Source organism: Biomphalaria glabrata, chromosome 6, assembly GCF_947242115.1.
Source record: "Biomphalaria glabrata chromosome 6, xgBioGlab47.1, whole genome shotgun sequence".
Classification (NCBI taxonomy): domain Eukaryota; kingdom Metazoa; phylum Mollusca; class Gastropoda; family Planorbidae; genus Biomphalaria; species Biomphalaria glabrata.
The window spans coordinates 29,149,376-29,163,352 of NC_074716.1; positions in this window are offsets into that span (position 1 = coordinate 29,149,376).

The following is a 13,977-nucleotide window of genomic DNA, read 5'->3' on the forward strand; positions in this document are numbered from 1 at the left end:
TTCGAATGTGTAATTGTTATCCGACTATTAGTCTATTATTAAATTGCTGTTTTACCTATCACTTTCGTTGAGGTTCTTTGGGCTCGCTGTAGGCAGAGTTACAGCAATTGGTATCAGAAGTGGGATTCTCAACGAAAGTGGGAACAAGGTCATTGTACACGACCGTTACAACATTTTTTTCTCGGATAACCCAACGTAAATTTTGGTAGGCCAACGTAAGAAAGATACTGGATGGCGTCATTATAAATAGTGTCAAAAATTTCAGACATTAAAAACTTGAAAAAATTGTTCAGAAACAGTGCGGATTGGGTGTTAAAATCGGCGAGGGCATTTTTATACAATGCTGCCCACAAATTGTATGCCATATGATGATGATATCTGTCCTGCAAAGCATTTTGTACTATTTGATAATGTATCGAAAGTATTTTGCTATTTGAATAATTTATTAGATGAATAAAGTATAACACCTGGAATAGTGAATCTCTTATTATGAAAAAAATTCTGCAACCTTAAACATTAACATATACATTTAGATGTACTTGACATTCAATTTCAAGGCATTCAAAGCTGATTCAGCCATATTGTTAGACACGACTTGCTGTCAAAATCATCTATAATAAAGGTACAAAAGTAATAAACTTACAAAGAAAAGCTAGATGATCGACGCTAAACAATGGACCTACCTTTGTATTGATTACTGCTAAGGATAGATTCTAATTATAAAGAGTGAAGAAATTTTGTTACGTTAACCGATACTGCATTCCGGAGACACCATTCCAGGGACAGATGATGATGAAAACATAGTAAAAAACATATATTGAAATGACTATGTTCTGTAGTGACCCCATAGCTGCGCACCAGCGCACGAGAATGGACTAAATGAATGAGGAGACAGGAAGAGGAACTGCGATGAGATTGAGATCAGCCCATAGACTTGTATATTATACTAGACTGGAGAACGGAAATAAATTCTTAACCGCGATTGATTTCTCGGATATTCACGCAAATATATGAAACAAAGCCATTTCTTGTTTGTTTCCCTTGAGATAATGTTTCAAAAATCCTAGATCGAAATAGTTCATGTTGATTTAAATCATCTTATGTACATTAAAATAAATTGATTACCTAGATCTTTCTAGATAATGTATCTAAAAATTGCAAAATAATAATTATGAGACGAGAGTTCTCTTATTTTTGATGTTCAATTACTAGATCTAGATCTAAAAATTAAATTATATGTTACATAGGTTAGGGTTGTAAAAAAAAAACACAGAATAACTTTACTTCTTTTAACTAATTTACAAAACAACGCCTTGATCCAACTTTTTGTAGTGTTAAAAAATCTCCATGTCCAGTCTAGAGTAGTATATATAAGTCTATGGATCAGCCTTGTTTTTTTTTTTTTTTTTTGTGATCTATTTTATTAAACTTTGTATTGTCTTTGTTCCCTCACCGTTGGGTGTCTTCCTTTAAATGTTATAACATTGGTGTCAGAAGTGGGATTATAGGCGACTCAACGAATGGGAGGTAGGCTCGTAATGGCTTCTCCTATTATGAAACAACTAGACCAACTCTTGATTAAAGAACTAAAACAATAACTTCGGTATCAAGGTCTAAAGCTTATAGTATTTTTTTTTTTTACATTTATTAGTCCGAGTGGCATATTACTAAAATGTTTTATAAATTAATCATTATACAAAAATTGTGTAAGAAAAAAAAATCTCTTTATTGTAATAAAATTTTGATTTTGTGGTTGTGGTACATTTCTAGTGTAAACCAATATTACTGTTAATATTTTATTTATATAAATAGATAAACAAGGTAAATTTAAATAGACAAAGTGGTATGCTATAATTCTTATTCATTTTATTTGTGAGGCCTATTTAATTGCAACTCTATATTTTATGTAGATTATGCATATATCTAAGAATTAGCAGTTTAAATTGTATGCTCTTCATGCAGTTCGGAATGCAATTTGTACATTAAATTTTGAATTTCGGTATTTTAGGGCGCCCCTGATTCCACCCAACTATAACGGGTACCTGACTTGAGTTGGGGAAAGCAAAGGCTGTTGGTGGTCGTGCTGCTCGTTAACCGTTGGCCAAAGAAACATCTTAACATCATCTGCCCTATAGATCGCAATGTCTGAAAGGGGCATTTTACTCACAAGGTCAGATACTGCTTTCTCAATCACTTGGAAACCCAGTTTGAATGTCTGCATCTTAGGGCTGGCTACCAGTGACATAGCAATCATGGCGCGAAGGGGTTCAATGAACCCGGGCCCACGGCCATTTAGGGGCCCACACTCGATGGCGTAACAAACATGGGGCCAAAGCCAGAATTATATGTATGCAACATAAGCTATAGGGTTGGGGTTGGAAAAAATAATGGCAATTTTGTAAAAAAAAAAAAAAATTTTAGAAAAATTAAAAATCAAAAGTTTGCTTAAACTATCCTACACGTCCTATTAAACTTTATGAACTTCAAAACATTAACTCGTGTTTTCACCTAGAGTCTGTACACAAGCCGCTTGGACGGTTTGGATTAGAGATGGGAAACGAACCGAACCCGAACCGAACGAACCGAACTCGAACCTCACTTATGACCGAACCGAACCGAACCCGAACTTTGAAACTGCTTGGTACGAACCGAACCGAACGAACCCTCCTTTTCTTAACCGAACTAATTTTGCAATTTTTACATCCCTTTTTATATTTTGTGTTTAAAAAAAAAACTTAAATATTTTATTTAAATTCTAATGATTCCATTATACTTTGAAAACTTGGGAGGGGGTGGTGGTGGTATTTTGAAAAAAAAAAAAGCGGCTCGCTTTGATTCCTATGGGTTTTTCCGTACGTGCCGACTCTCCCCTAACCTTGAATTTTCGCGGGCTGTTTGCAATATTGGTTTTGAGTCGAATAGGCGCCCTCTAATTAGATCTAGATCTAGATTCAAGTTCCTAGTAAGTAGAAAGTTGACATTAAAATATTGTCACTTTTATTTGAGATGGCTGTTAGTTGAGAGTAGAATATTTTTTGCCGATTAGAGAGTGTAGATATAAATAAGTTCATTTGTGTTCTAGTTTAAAATAAATTTTAATTATCTTCTATTAAGTGATTTATTTTTACAAAATTGTGAAGTATTCTATATTGGAATATTATCAGTGGCGTAGCAAGGAAGGGGGAGGAGGGTGAGAAATGTAAAATCCCCCCGGGCCCCCAAAGAGGTCCAGCCCCTCCCGGGCCCCCAAATGATGAAAAATTCCAATCTACGCCCCTGAATATTTTTTACTATTATTCTGTTTTGCATTATTGATCATCAGTATTTTTAATGCAGCGTTTCAAAAACTTTGGGTCCTCTCCCGTGGGTGGGGATGGTTAGTACCATGAATTGGGGGATGGGGAGACGCAACTTCTTGACAAAAAGTGTGTGTTTTTTCTGGTGGCGGTAAGAAGAGGTTAAGCGATTGATTGGTGTTTATGCATTAAGGATGATGAAATTAGCGTAATGCAAATGTGAAACGGCAGACAATCTTAAGACATGAAAGAGTAAAGACGTTGTTTTGTGGTGACCTAGATTTTGTTTAAATATCAGTATATTTCATTAATATTACAACTCTATCTCAAGTTAAATATGTGAATATTGTAATAACAGTTAGGCTATATTGAGTTGTTCACATAAGAACTTTATTTTAAAGTTTATTAAGTTTATATATTATTATAAGGCTTGTCTTCGAGCCCGAAGATTAGTGAGGAATGCAGTTTTTCCCATGGCTGCGCAGGCCCAGCTGTGACCTACATATTTTGCCACATCCAGGGCAAGCATAACCACTGTTCGCAGGTGGTCGATTTAGTTTTTCTTTTCGCGTCTGCGTTTGTCCTCGGCAGCGGATTTTCTTTTGGTCTCAAATGTGTATCCCGCGGCCTTCGGGAGTGAACTCCAACTGACTCGTTCTAAGGCCGCATGCAACCAGCTGCTCTCTTCTATGTCAGCTAAGCAAAGTTGACGCCTAAGCTGGTCTTTGAAGCGTTTTCGTGGGGCGCCTCTGTAACGTCGACCATCTTTTAGCTCACCAAAAAAAAAAGACTGCCTTTGGCATACGTTCGTCTCCCATACGGGATACGTGCCCTGCCCAGCGTAACTGTCGGACCATAAGAAGTCCATCTATACTATCCTTACCGGTAAAAATATAAAACGTTCAATTGTACTAGCTGTTTGTAAGCGACAAACCAGCAACCAACTAACAAAGAGAGGAGGCATCGAAAAAAAAAGTTTTATTTTTATTGTAACTTATCTGAATATTAGTATAATTACATGTTAAAAATTAAAATATATTAAGTGGAGATGTCATTTTATCTTCTAATAAGAGCTTGTCAACTGTAGACTGCTTTTTGCGAGGCGCGTATGCACAATATGGGTCAAAACGTTTTGAAGAAAACATTTTAAAACATCTCCACTAGTGTGATTCTTCTGCATTTTTTTTTTGTCTCAGAATAGTCGAATTTCTTCCGTATATTGCAATTTATAATAGTGACGACTTATGTGTGAAAAAAAAATCCTCGATAGAGACGTCTTTACACCAAGAATATTTCTTTAAAAAGATCACGCCCATTATAGAAGTACGTGCGCAATATGTAGGCCTACCTAGAATGTCCCTTGCATAATTCTATTGGCCAGGTCTGCCTCTTTATTATTAGATTTAATATGGCCCTCGACTTTTTTTTTATTATGATGAATAGTGCGTTCTGAAAGAAAGCACATCGATATTAGCCTTTTTAAAAAATTCGCTTAGCGCCGAGTCACGCCCTGAATTAAACCACTTGCCGACTTGAGCGAAAACCTGCCGCATCTTCATTTCTATCTCCATTAAGAAATTTTTACAACGCTTTAAATGTATGTAGGCAACATTATTTTGGCAAAAGTATTGCCCATAGGCCTATTATATATTGCAAAGTATTTGTTTTATGTAAAAATTCAAATAAAAAAGTTTTAACTAATAAATATAAACCTTATAACTTAATTTTGCTATTACACAATTTCATAACATCGAACCGAGCCGAACCCGAACTTTAGACCTGACCGAACCGAACCGAACCCGAACTATACTCGTCATCGAACCGAACCGAACTCGAACTTAAATCTGACCGAACCGAACCGAACCCGAACTTTAGCAGTCATGTTCGATTCCCATCTCTAGTTTGGATGTAAGGAACTGCTTTCATCAGGTTTATTGTAACGATGTGACGGTGTGTTGGTGATGACGTTTGGCTCCCATTTTTTTGGTTATTTCCCCTATATGTTAATGAAACACATTTGAAACCAAAAGTAAAATCCGCTGTCGAGGACAGTCGGTGAAAAGAAAATCTAAATCGACCACCTGCGGACAATGGTTATGCCCTGGATGTGGCAAAATATTGTTATAACCCTATTCGCGACGCAAATGGGTTAACTGTGTGTGATTAGCTGACATATGTGACACAGGCCAGTAATACAGTTTAGAGTGCTAAATTGAAAGGCAAGTGACAGTACTGGCATGAACTTTGCACGTGAATAGCGCCCGTGTTATGGTCATCTGATCATAGGCCTGCGCAGACCAGAAAGACAGTGTGTAAGAAAGCGGCAGTTCAAGATAGGACACGGAGGAGACCGAGACTGTTAGTCAGCCATGAAGTCGGTCCTGGTGCAGTCCTCTAGTGAAACGTACAAGTCCAGGAAGAGACAGTAGAGTTTATGAGTTTAGTACAGTGATATATTGTCTAACGTTGTAGTAGTTGATTGTGTTGCCAATTGTGTCGTATTGGCTGTTTTATTTGACCCTTTTTAAAGTACCAGATTATGTGGAGCTATTGTTGTCAAGTTCTTGATCCTTTACATGTGTTTAGCAGTGTTTACAGAAGGCCCTATTAGGAGAGAGAATCGTAACAATATGTAGGTCACAGCTGAAGCTGCGCAGCCACGGAAAATATTGCATTCTTCACTAACCTTCGGACAAGTCGTATTTGTTTATAATTAAACCGTTGATAGTATTTCCTTTTTTCTGCTATTTTTTTTTTTAATAAAAAATAAGCCTTTTTTCCTATCACCAGAAATGTATATTAGATATTAAACAAGCTTAGGAAATGTTACTTAGGAAATCGTTAAAGATGTTGACTATTTGTGTTACTTATCTTGGATGATTTGGGGAGGAGATTTATAAAAAAAAAATTAAAGATAGAGCGATAATTACATTTATCATGGAATAGTGACTTATGTTGTTTGTTTTCCAACCGAATTGTTTTAAAAAAAAAAAAAAAACATGATAAGCCTAATAATGACTTAGCTTCATCAACAAGATTGTCAAAACGTACAGACACCACGAACGACTGAGAACGGTGGATGATGTCAACAAGGAGTACATTGAAAAAGTTGACAATTACGGACGGAGATTTTATCGCTTAGTGAATGTTAATTTGTTTACTTTAGCATGCATCAACCTTTCATTTAGCGGTCATCGCGAAGTGTATCGTTTAGGTAACACGAGTAACAACGACAATGTCTTAGCAGTACATGCATTCTTAAGAAAACAAAAACAACAACAAAAAAAAACCCAATCTATTACCTCATCCCCACAGATTCAATGCGATATAAAAGACCTGTTGGACAATGCAGTTTTACACACACACACAAATACTAAAAGAGATCCAATCTGCGCCATTGAGAACCAGAAGTCTGCAACATTGGCTGAACCAATACTCCAAGAAATACAAAACTACCATCTTTCTTTACATTAGGACTTTTAGGTCTTGCGAGGCCAAGACAATAATGGATTTCCAATATGAGCAGACAGTACAGTTGCCTTCTGGCATTGTTTCAACAAAAGCAGCCGCTTGCGCTTATGTTCATTGTGCTAAACAGTACTTCAAGAAGGACTATTTATCTTACATAATACAGACGTTCCTTTAAAAGAAGATGATTACGTCATAAGTGTCATGCATTTAGTCATGCATATTAACCAATGACCTAAATGCTGCTAAGTCACTGGTCTTCCTGGCTATAGTTATAGCTCAGGCAACCCATTCCATGCTCTAATAGCACTGGGGAAGAAGGAGCATTTGTACAAATTTGTCCTAGCATATGGGACGAGGTATGTGTCTTTATCGTTGTGTATTTTATTAGATTTTGTTTTTGTATTGTTCAGTGTTTTATGTATAATTGCTACTTTCCTGAAGGCTTTCTAAATTTAGTGATTTTACTAAAGGTGTTACTCTAGTCAAATGTGAATATTCGTTAAATTTGTTATGAATCTCACTGCTCTATTTTGTGTCTTCAGTGATTCTGTTGGCTGTGTTGTATAAGAATGTCTTTAAGTAAATGTACGATACACACAAACTACTCGATTTTTTTTTGGTCACACAAAATTTCAAAATTTGTCATATTGAGGAGAGGGGGCCAATCAACATTTTCTTGAACCCGGGCCCACGGGTACCTTTCTACGCCACTGCTGGCTACACACACAGCAGAACATTAAGTCCATTTGTTTGACGGTAATTTAATATCCTTTCGTTCGGTAAAACCAATGCTGTCAAGATTATTTCATATTTTTTGCAAACCCTCAATTGGGTATCGGTCCACCGGGAATTTGTTTGAATGCCCATACACGTAGGCCAGTCCTATAGCCAGTCCGCTCATGTTCAGAAATATTATTCCAAGATTATTACTTACTACAATCCTTAAATCATGGAATTAGAACTAGTAGATCTATACTATAGATCTAGAATCTCTTTCACGATTAAAAAAAATATCCTCACTTGAACCTAAAACTTAGCCGCTAACACGTATGATATAGAATCTAGATCTAGAATCTAGATTAATTAAATTAATATAAAATATCAGGTGACCGAGCCTCGCTCGGATTAATAATTTGTTAAGGAAGGATATATACCCGAAGTCATTTTGAGAATATTTTTGTACCAGGTGGCCGAACCTCGCTCTGTTAAATAATTTCGGAAGGATATATACCCGAAGTTATTTTGAGAATATTTTTGTACCAGGTGGCCGAACCTCGCTCTGTTAAATAATTTCGGAAGGATATATACCCGAAGTCATTTTGAGAATATTCTTGTAATTACGAAAATGAACGATCGGATAAAGATTACTAATCTGAAGAGTTGTTTTAGTGTTCTGTTAGTTCTAATTGTAGGCCTAATTGAACATGTCGATTAAATTTAAAGTCTTTTAAGTCCTCCTACAGTCTAGCAGTGATTCCCAAAGTGGTCTATATAGACTCCCAGGGGTCTATGAAGACTTCCAAGGGGTCTACGAAAGTTAAAAAGGGAATTGGGGGTCTATGAGATGTCCACGGGGGTCTACGGTAAAGAATCTCATTTCAGCATGTCGTGACTTTAATTTTGACAATTGGATTTTTTTTTCATACACACCATTTATGATTTGTAACTTAGAAAATCCTTAAAATTTTTATCCTGTTGATTGAATGAAAAATTGTTTAATTTAATAACTAGATCTATATTTAAATAGTGTAGTTTTGTCTAGTTATAACTTTAACAAAAAGAAATGTAGACTGTACAGTGTTAAGTATTTGAAATTGAACCTCATTACTTCCTTGTCAAACAAACGAGTGTTAATGTGCCATTTTTTTATGATGGTATGAAACCACTTAAGCTGGAGGATCATTTGATATGATGCCACCCTGATAGAAAGATAGATGTTTGCAAAACTTTCAAACACTCAAAGATAAAGTTCAGAATACACCCACAAAATCTCTCTTTGACCTGACATTGAGAAGATGATTAGTGAGTGCTTTACTTTATCTCTTTACTTATATTAAAATACTGAAAACCTAACACGATATGCAAATTATTGATTTTACCAGCCGTTGAAGAAATTGTAAAAACTCTTACACAAACTTATATCATTAAAAGAATTTCATGTTTGGGTTTTGTGGCCGATGTCTTTTTTTGCACCTCTTGATGAAGAATGCAATTGTGAAGACATGGTCGGCATTCCCTGGTGACACTCCAAAAAGGAAAATTTCAATGGTCCCAATTTTGAGCTTCCGGAACATATGTTTTCTGATTATGATGTGAAAAATTATAGGTGGTCCTATCGGGATAGTTTATAATAGGTGTCATCTTTCTTGCATATCAAATGAGTCCTTGTCTTCATTTCTTCCTGATAGAGTGCGATGTTCAAGTGTGTATTTGTTTTTTCACATTAGGCAAGTGTGTCAGCCTTCTATTTCAACATTGGAGAACAGCTCTTGCTGTTGCTGTTGAGTTTTACAAGGTCACACAATGTTTTGTACAAAATCTTTTGGATGTTCCTTCAGATTATGTGGATAATTACAGCCTAGCCCAAACCTCCTGACGGGAAATTCGAGCAGGCAAGGTGACCACCGAAATTCAGTCCAGGCCTCATGAGTTGTTTTATTTAGGAGGCATCAGATTTTGTCAAGCTTTGAAGGACTATTTTTATATTGGTCAGGAAAAAAAAAATTAACTTTGTCAAACTTGGCTGATTCGCTAGCATGGTAGCTGTTAGCTCCATTGCTCCTATTTCTTCTCTGTGGTTGTCATAGAGCTCATTAGTTACAATGAACTTTATTTTGAAATTATTTTTTTTTCTCCATTGGGCCATTCATCGAGTATTCCAGTTTCTCCGTTTGTGGTGGCTTTCTGAGAACCATCCATACAAACTCTGACCCATTGGTTGTTAGGGCAATGGATTTGTAGAAGAGTTTACTAAATTCTTGAGCTCTGTTGGAATATAGTCAAATATTTCTTCTTCTTAAATGTAAGTCTTTGCAAAAGCATATTTCTGCAAATAACTTATTTCTCTATACAGCTGGCTGAGTCAACCTTGTCTGGTAATGATTTTTTTTTTATTCAAATAATAATTATGGCTCAATAAATCCACGAAAAACTGCTTTTTGTGAAAACTTTTACTAAGATACTTAAGATACATTAATATTTAATGTTTTGAGGAACTAATTCAGAAAACAAGAAATCCCTATGTGAATTATTATCTCTGTAGCAACGGATGGTGAGCTTGTTAACCTTTAAAAACAAAAAGTTCCCAATGTGTTTAGTGATTGTATGCTATACGTATTAACTGTAATATAATGGGTTTAAATTTGAATTTTGTTAATAAATTTATTTTAAAAATAGATTCAACTAAAAATGTAGTTTTAAATTACTTTTTCACTCCTCGTGTCAGTGGTTATAAATTATTTTAAACAAAATGTGTAATTTGAAACTGATGAATTTTAAAAAAATCAATATAACTTAAGCAGGGGGTCTACGGAAAACCAGAAAACATGGCAAGGGGTCTATGAGACAAAAAAGTTTGGGAACCACTGGTCTAGACAAACTACAGCTCAAGTCCGTCTTAAAGTTTTGCAATCCATCTTTTGCGTAATTGTATTGTAGGCTTACTATTATTGGCTTGGAAGAAAGTCTTTGCAGTGTAACTTCTCTACGTTATAGGGTAAAACATGCACTTAGTGACAAAGTAAAATGGCTCATTTTTTCTTATTAGACTTAAATCATTGCATTAGTTTTCTAAAGAAACGTTTCCGTAGGGCACCTCTGTTACGCCGAATAATATGCTCGTTACCCATACGGCATACGTGCCCTGCCCAGCCTGACTGTCGGACTATAAGAAGTTCATACCGGCTTTTGCCATCCATCCATCCTAGTGGTGCTATGACCTGCTTTTACACATCCCTCCATTCAGATCTCTCCTGGGCTTTCCGTCAACACGCCCTAACTCCAAGCTTTTTACCGAGGTTTATAGTTAAATCAAAAGAGGCTGCAGCGTACGCAAACTCGTTGACCGCTAGATGGATATCATGTTTAGTGTGAGCAAGTCTGTGGCATTTTACGTCTCGAGAGACGATCTTTTCCCTTTGCAACTTCTTGTGTGACTAAAGAGGCCAATCCTTGATACACAGCTGCGATCGCAGGTTGGGCATATATAATCACCAGGCGCCGTTGCATTTTCACCCTTCTTTCTGCTTCTGTTGTGTATGACATCTGCAATCTGTGACCCTTCCTTTATGCGCTCTTTCCATGTGGATCTGTCCAGTGCCACCTCTTCCCAGTTGCCAGTGTCGATTTTGAAGAGCTTCATGTCGCGTTTGCATACATCCGTATAACGTAAGAGTGGGCGACCAGCGGCTCTCCTGCTTTCTATTAGATCGCCATACAGGATGTCCTGTGGAAGTCGACCTACTGGCATTCTACGAACGTGGCCAAGCCAGCCAAGGCGTCTGCTGCTGATAACAGAGCGGATGTCCTGGCATCCTGCTCTATGTAGCACTTCCTCATTGGTTATCTTATCTTGCCACCTAATTTTAAAGATCCGCCTTAGGCATCGGAGGTGAAAGACATTCAGCTTTTTTTCCTGCCATGAGTAGGTTGACCATGTTTCACTTCCGTACAGCAAGGTGCTCAACACACAGGTCCGGTAGACTAGGGCTTTAGTACTGCTAGTCAGCAATATGTTGTCCCAGACTCTTTTCTGCAACCGTGACATGGTGGCCATTGCCTTGGCTACCCTGTTGTTTATGTCTTTATCCAGTAGAGTGTTGTTGGATATGATGGAGCCGAGGTAACAAAAGTGAGCAAGTAAGGCGTAGAGAAGCTGTGTTATGACCATTTCCTTTGTTTTGGTACAGGACAGTAGACACCGAAGCATGAACACATGGTAATAATTCACCAGCAAAATAATAATAATAATAATAAGGCTTGTCTTAGAGTCCGAAAATTAATGAGGATTGCAGCTGTGACCTACATATCTTGCCACATCCAAGGCAAGCATAACCATTGTCCGCGGTGCTCGATTAAGATTTTTTTTTAGCGTCTGCGTCTGTCCTCGCAGCAAATTTTCTTTTGGTGTCAAATGTGTATCCGCGGCCTCTGTATAGAGGGAATTCTTTAAGTCCGACAGTTACGCTGGACAGAGCAGTATCCTGTATGGGAGACGAATCTCAGACGAACGCATGTCAAAGTCAGTCTTTTTTGGTGAGCTAAAAAGTGGTCGACGTAACACCGAAACGCTTAAAACACCAGCTTATGGCGCAAACTTGACTTAGCTGACATAGAAGAGAGCACATGGTTGCATGCAACCTCAGAACGAGACAGCTGGAGGGCACCAGCTAAATAAACAACAAAGTAAAAGGTATCTACACCGCTCTACACAATTAAAGTGTAAACAACTTATTAAGCACTTAAAACACAATAACTAATCATACATCGGCACCAGTGGCGTAGCTAGAGTATATGATGCCTGGTGCGGTACCTCATCTTGATGCCCCCCCCCCCCCCAAAAAAAAAAACAACAACAAAACACAAAACAACTAACTAATTAATAACATTGCAAAACCTTACTTTTTTTTTCAAAATAATATGTAGGCCTATTCATTAATCAAATATTGTTAATTCTTTTACGACCTTAATGACCTTTCATGACCGCAGCATTATCATAGCCTTTGTGTCGATGAAGTCAACAAAAGACTCACAAACCTGCACCCTGTCATTCTCCATGACAACATACCGTATAATTTGGTAAATTTAATCCAGCTTTGAGATGTCAGGTGTACTGTCAAAAATAATAGAGAAATATTTGGCTTGTTTTACTTGCTGTATGATTTGTTTTTTTAGCGTGATCCCCCAATATTGTAATAAATTCTTTTTTGTATTTGTGGAGACATGTATGTATTCGATATGGAACAAAGCTTAGTTCGAAGCACATGCTCCCTCAAGAGTGGATCGTACTTTGATAGTAATTTTACTAACTCTCCAGGTTTTCGTCTCTTGTATAATCAAATCTTGGGCCTTGTTGTCAATATTGTTCCCTACTCTCAGGCAAACTTCAAGTTCCCTCCAAGCAAGCGATGACTGAATGTGAGCTCTGCTGGTCTCATGTTTTTCTATTTTCGGGGATAACCTCCATCACTCATTGAATCCATCTTTGGATTTAAATGAAGATTTGGTACTTGATCTTGTTGAGAAGAGCATGCAGGGGAAGCAAAATAATATTATTTTTTTTTTGGCGAATAACACATCCACTTTCTAAGAACTTTCTCGCCGTTTGACATTTGCCGGAAAAACCAAGCCTTTGAAAGCTTTCTAGCCTTTCCTTTTGCTGATTCTTGATGTCTATACGCCTCTCTGAATTGACTGTCCATACGCTGAACTGTTTCAGATCCTTGAGTAAAAGGTGTATGCGAATATTATCTGTGATGACATCAGGCCAATCTCCAATGTCGTTCAGTCTAGAGTTTATTATCCTGCTTTCTGTATTGTTTACACTGTCTGATGGTTCAGCTTCTTCAGTATGAATTTTTGAGGACATGCTTGTGTGCTGTCCTTTAGTCTCTAGAACCTGCGGTATTGAAGTATTTTCTTCTTTTCACGATGTCGGCCTCATCCTTTTTTTCTGAATTCAATGATAATCGTCTCATCTTGCTTTGTTGCTTTTAATTGTTCAGTTAATTCATACCCATTAACAGCTCGCCTATAGTCGGTGGACTCTGGCAATGATGTGACTTGAAATTGTCTCGATGCTTCTTTAGACTTAAGAAATTTAAGAAACGCACCTCACTGCGGTCAAAGAAACTGCTTTATGCGGATGACTTTGTCCTCTGGTCAACCGGCAAGAAAGCCTATCAAATACAGGCGGCATTACAAGCAGACCTCCAAACCATCTCCTCGTATTGCGACAAATGACAGATTCAGATAAACATTGCCAAAACGACCTGGTCCCTGTTCAGCCTATGGATCGACATTCTTAAGGCTCCATTCGAGCTTCAACTTAGTGGGCTGCGACTCCAACGTGAAAACACGCCAAAATATCTAGGGGTGACCCTGGATAGAAAGTTGTCAATGCTCCAGCACGTCCAGGAAGTTGAAAGAAAAGCCTCAGAGAAGTTAGTGTTACTAAGAAAGCTGGCCAGCACAAAGTGGGGTGCCAAAGCTT